Source organism: Palaemon carinicauda, chromosome 44 (assembly GCF_036898095.1).
Source record: "Palaemon carinicauda isolate YSFRI2023 chromosome 44, ASM3689809v2, whole genome shotgun sequence".
NCBI lineage: Eukaryota > Metazoa > Arthropoda > Malacostraca > Decapoda > Palaemonidae > Palaemon > Palaemon carinicauda.
The window spans coordinates 44196002-44201001 of NC_090768.1; the positions used below are offsets into that span (position 1 = coordinate 44196002).

Below are 5000 nucleotides of genomic sequence, written 5' to 3' on the forward strand. Positions count from 1 at the left end.
GATTAAATGAACTTCAGGAAAACTACGAAATCTGCCAAAAATTCTGTAAAACCGGACACTTTCCTTCGTCTGATCAGAGGACGTGAGGAAGCACCGTGTCTTTCCATAACAAAAATGGGCATTTGATATTTTTACGCTCTCTCTCTCTCTCGGGTCCAGGGCAAATTTATGGCCCGTTCACTTTAAAAACAGTAGCGGAGGCCCGACAATATTTATGCAAGTTCACGCTTTTCCTGGGTCATTTTCTAACGTTTTTCGAAAGTGACGTTAAACGTTTTAACTCTGCGTATGTTTTTTTTTTTACATTGTGATATGTTCATTCTTCTGATACTGTTAATAAATGGTGAGGCTGATGTTGTTAGTCTCCTCTATATAAATAAAGAGCAAGTGTCTGGATATCTATGTATCTATATATCTGTCTATCTATCTATCTATCTATATATATATATATATATATATATGATATATATTTATATTTATATATTATTATAAGCTAAGCTATAACCCTAGTTGGAAAAGCTAAATGCTATAAGTCCAATGGCTTCAACAGGGAAAAATAGCCCAGTGAGGAAAAGAAATAAGGAAATGAAAAATACAATCAAAATAGAATATCCTAAGAATAGTAACAATATTGAATTAGATCATTCATATATAAACTATTAAAACCTCCCCCCCAAAAAAATCTATCTATATATATATATATATATATATATATAATATTTATATACATATATATAAATATATATAGATACATATATATATAATTTATATATACATATGTATAAATATATATATATGTATATATATATATATTTATGTATATATATTATATATATATATATGTGTGTGTGGTGTGTGTGTGAATATACATATATGTATAAATATATATATATATATATATACATATATATTTCATATATATAAATATATATATATATATATATGTATATATATATATAATATATATATATATATATATATATGTTATATATATATATATATGTATATATAAATACTAATATATATATATATAATATATGTATATATATATATATATATATATGTATATATATATATATAAATATAACTAAATAGTGAATCGGTAAAATGTAAATGTTCATTATAATTAAAATCAATTTAATCGTGAAATTTATTTTTATAGGCAAATTCAGTTTTGAATTTTCAAATCCCTAGATGAAATTATGACTAAACTTTAAATGATTAGTTTTTTCTCTCTTTTTCATATATTTTCCCATGAAACTTTTTCAATAACTATTGACTTAATTTAAACTTTTCTCAAATTCACCGCGAGTTTTTCCCTTTATTTTTTTACACAGCTTTTCCTAGTCGATCATCTCTTCCTGAAGTTATTAAAACTCCATGCTCTCTCTCTCTCTCTCTCTCTCTCTCTCTCTCTCTCTCTCATTGTTCGCAGTATTCTTTGGAATTGGCAATTGGAAATTGTTCCTGCTTTGCGATCTGTTGGACATGAGTTCGAGACCCACTACAGTTCGATAGTTTAGGTTTAAATACTTTCAACCAACCTAACACCTTCGTTTCTCTTCAAGACCAAACCATCTGCTGGACTGGGGGTTCGAGATCCGCTCACACGCTCAAACTCTATAGTTTCTTGTAGTGTCTGCAACCTCACCATCCTTGTGAGCTAGGGATACGGGCTTTGGTGGAGCCTATGGGTCTACCTGCTGAAATATTAGCAGCCATTGCTTTGCTCTCCCTGGTCTTACCTTGATAGAGAGTGGGCTTGAGCGCTGATCATATGTATATATGGTCAGACTCAAGGACATTGTTCTGGCCCATGCCTCTGCCAGGGGTAGGAACGTTCAGCGCCGCCGATTCAGCGCCGCCAGTTCAGCACCAGCCATTTCAGCGCCATGCCTTTTCAGCGCCAGACGTTTCAGCGCCGTGGAAGTGTGGAATTTGTGTGTGTGTGTGTGTGTGTGGTGTGTGTTTGTAAACAAAAGAAGAGGTTTTGAACAAATATTTATTGATAAAAAGTATTTATACTACTGCCATTCGATGAGTAACCTTTAAACCTTTATGGTATATGCAATCTTAGTAGAAAGCAATAATTATCAAGTATAGAATTACCAAGACCAGCTTTTTCATTTTACCCAAAAGGAATGGAATAGAATCTATGAGGATATAACAGCCCTCATGAAAAAAAAATTCAATAGCTTTCATATAACCGAGTGACAGTACATCTCCTGTGCATAGCGTAACTGCATTTTCGGGTAATTACAGTTTTAAAGTGAGACTTCCGAAGTTCAAACTTGCAGCGCATGTTTTTATGTTGAACAGGCTGTCAGATGTCTCTTTTTCATAGTTTATATATGACAGATCTATTCTAACGTTGCTACTAATCTTAAAATGATTTGTGTTAGATATTCATTACTTGAGCAGTTTATTGGTTTTTATTTCCTTTCCTCACTGGGATATGTTTCCCTGTTGGAACCCTTGGGATTATAGCATCCTGCTTTCCCTACTAAGTTTGCAGCTTAGCTAGTAATAATAGTATGGCAATACTAATAAGTTTTTTTATGTGTGTACATCTACCATCCTTTTCTTTTTGAACTGAAATCTGTTATTGTTACAAGAGAAAATTAGATTATTAATTATACATCTTTGGAATAAAAGTAAAGTTATGTCAACTTGACCTGTTTTTTGTTGTTTCGGTTTTAGATATTTAGAAATTCAGAGGGGTTTCTGCGAAAGGATTTAAAGAAGCCTTTTGTGTACCCCTAGGTTGCATTCTTGGTCCTTATTTGGGTCCTCTAATAATTTGGTATTCAATTTTATATTGTGGATCCATGAACTATCAAAGTTTGGCTTAAAGATCACCATTTACAATATTATTATTTTCTACTGGTGTGTTAAATTAACCTTAAAGAATATTATTCTCCCATTTTTAACAGCATCGATTTTTTTTTCGGTTTTTGGTTGCGTCTCTAGCAAAATAAAATCATATTATTTTCTTATTGTAAATACATAGACAAATATAGCAGCAGCTGATGCTTCTAAATTAACAAAATCCTTTTGCACACACGGTTATTATTATTTTTTTTTTTTTTTTTTTGGCATAACAATATATTAGTCACTAGATTTCTTTCACGTGTGTAACAACACATTCCTTATTTGCATTTCCATCATGTTCTTTCATCAGTATTGAGAGAAATAACCCCCCAATTCATACACCCCCTCTGTATACTTCCAAGGTATACCCCCTCCCCTCCCCCCGATCCGTCTATTATTATTATTATTATTAAATGCTAAGCAACAACCCTAGTTGGAAAAGCAGGATGCTATAGGCCCAAGGGCCCCAACAGGGAAAATAGCCCAGTGAGGAAAGGAAATAAGGAAATAAGGAAAAATAGAACATTTTAGGAATAGTAACAATATTAAAATAAATATTTCCTATTTTAAACTATAAAAACTTTAACAGAACAAGAGGAAGAGAAACTAGACAGAATAGTGTGCCCAAGTGTACCCTCAAGCAAGAGAACTCTAACCCAAGGCAGTGTAAGACTATGGTACAGAGGCTATGGCACTACCCAAGAATAGAGAACAATGGTTTGATTTTGGAGTGTCCTTCTCCTAGAAGAGCTACTTACCATAGCTAAAGAGTCTCTTCTACCCTTACCAAGAGGAAAGTAGCCACTGAACAACTACAGTGCAGTAGTTAACCCCTTGGGTGAAGAAGAATTGTCTAGTAATCACAGTGTTGTCAGGTGTATGAGGACAGAGGAGAATCTGTAAAGGATAGGCCAGACTATTTGGTGTATGTGTAGGCAAAGGGAAAGAACCGTACCCAGAGAGAAGGGTCCTATGTAGTACTGTCTGGCCAGTCAAAGGACCCCCTAACTCTCTAGCGGTAGTATCTCAACGGGGCGGCTGGTGCCCAGGCCAACCTACTACCTACTACCTATGACATTGGAATCACGAAGACCCGCCAAATAGGCCTCTAATTTGTGAACCTTTTTCGTGACCTTTCGTGATTTATCGCGGAGAATGAAAGCACGGGAGCAAGTGTTTGTTTGTGTGTGCTGGGAGGCTGATGGGATGTGAGGTTTCTTAGTAATTGGCGATGTGGCGTTATCATTGCATGGCAGATGCGCTGGGTCAGCTGGAGAGAGAGAGAGAGAGAGAGAGAGAGAGAGAGAGAGAGAGCAGAGATGTGGAGGAAGAAGGATGTAACTTGAAAGGGATTTTTACTTTTGAGGGACATTGTTAAAAATTTGTCGTGAAGAAAACGGTAAAAATCCTGGAATAAATGTTTCCGGCATGGAATATATACAGTATATATATATATATATATATATACAGTATATATATATATATACAGTATATATATATATATATACATATATATATATATATATAGCCTATATATATATATATATATAGCCTATATATATATATATACATATATATATAATATATATATAGCCTATATATATATATATAGCCTATATATATATATATATATGTATATATACTATATGTATGTATGTATATATATATATGTATATAGATATATATATATATATGTGTGTGTGTGTGTGTATTTATATATATATATATATGTGTGTGTGTGTGTGTATATTATATATTATATATGTGTGTGTATATATATATATATATATATATTATTATTATTATTATTATTATTTGCTAAGCTACAACCCTAGCTGGAAAAGCAAAATGCTATAAGCCCAGGGGCCCCAACAGGGAAAATAGCCCAGGATATTTATACATATGTATGCATGTAAGCAATATACAGTATACACACGTTTAAATTCATCTATATGTAATAAATATAATGCATTCCATTATACACACACAAAAGAAACACTGAACTGAATAACATCACGCATGCATAACCACCCCACAATAAAACAGCGAGTTTCTTCTTGCAAACACACGAGATTTTAATACTTGCATGCGGAGTGAAAAGTATTCCAGGAAAACCCTCTTCCAGAATA

The 5000-nt window shown here is 32.9% G+C and overlaps 1 protein-coding gene across 1 annotated transcript in view; it reads right to left on the minus strand.

Moving 5' to 3' along the window:
* LOC137634502 (trichohyalin-like) overlaps positions 1-5000 on the minus strand; it is a 132967-nt gene that overhangs the window by 63814 nt on the left and 64153 nt on the right.